Genomic DNA, 1,365 nt, shown 5'->3' with positions numbered 1-1,365 from the left:
CAGTCATGCTAAAACCTCAGCCAGAATATCAATTGCTTTATTACCCAGTGTTAAATGAGTAATATAAGTAATTCACTTGAGAATGTGCAATTGTCTTTTAAGTGATGAGTCGTAATCTTGTTCAGTGTAGAGAATTAAAAGTGATACATTGTCACTCATTCAAAAAATTCTTCAAAATATAAAATACTAGTATATATATATGTAGTTGTATTCATAATTAATATAACTACGTATATATTATGTCCGGATGATATTTAAATTCCTTAAAAGTAGTACCTGTCATGTGACTTCTTATATATACATACTGACATTTTTTAAGCTTATCAAACATTCTGCATTAAAAGTGTAATTGGTTTTTTTTTTTTTTTTTTTTTTTTGCATAATCAATTTATTTATGCTAAGTCTCAAATTTTATCATTTTTGAACAAAAGAAAAAAACAGTTAAAATTGCTGAGCACCACAAACACCTTGCAATTATTTATTTCACATACATGTGTGCAGTTTATGTACCTCATCTTTTTTATAATGTAATACAATCAATACACACACAATAACAAACACACATAGACATAAATTATCACAAGCATCTGTCATCTAGATAAATAACAAGTAAACCTTGGCTATCAACTTACAGAACAAATTCCAAAGTCATATGGAAAGCTAAAAAACAGTGGAAACAAGACGTCAATTGGATCTACTTAAACAAATAAGGTGCTTAATAATTTATCTTAATTAACATCATCTGGACTGAACAAATAATTTCCAGACTTTTTAATCTATTTACTGTCATTATTTTTTTTTATTTAGCCCAAAACCTCACATAGTTCCTTAAAAATTTATATATATTAAAAAACTGAAATTTCTGTTTGACAAAACACACTCACACGTGACCCATCAACATAACCTGTCTTTTAGCAAACCCAATGTTACCAATTGCCAGTTGAATCATTGAATCCATTATAGTGATTGCTACTATTATTACATGTATAGCATGATGGCAATTAGCTTGATAGTTTATAGAAATTGTTTTTCAGATGAATAGCTCTACATTGACCAATATCATGTTGTGAAGGCAAATCATTGCATTGGTCATCTTGATGCAAGCACACACTTCCATCATAAGGTTTGTCCCATGATCTGAGTTAAACAACATCGATGATTATGTCTGACAGATGATTATGATTATGTCAACATAGATGATTATGATTATGTCACTAAATTATTTAGCATGGTGCTCAATACATCTGAAATCCCTGCATCATGGAACCTAGGAATTATAATTCTACTCTTTAAATCAGGAGAGCATATGAACTCTGAAAACTATAGAGGCCTTTGCATAACTAGTTGCTTAGGAAATTATTTAAT

The sequence above is a fragment of the Lingula anatina genome, chromosome 1 (genome assembly GCF_051362555.1).
Source record: "Lingula anatina isolate TDL-2025a chromosome 1, LinAna3.0, whole genome shotgun sequence".
Classification (NCBI taxonomy): Eukaryota; Metazoa; Brachiopoda; class Lingulata; order Lingulida; family Lingulidae; genus Lingula; species Lingula anatina.
The sequence above is the reverse complement of the archived record's forward strand: the minus strand, read 5'-3'. Positions refer to the sequence as shown.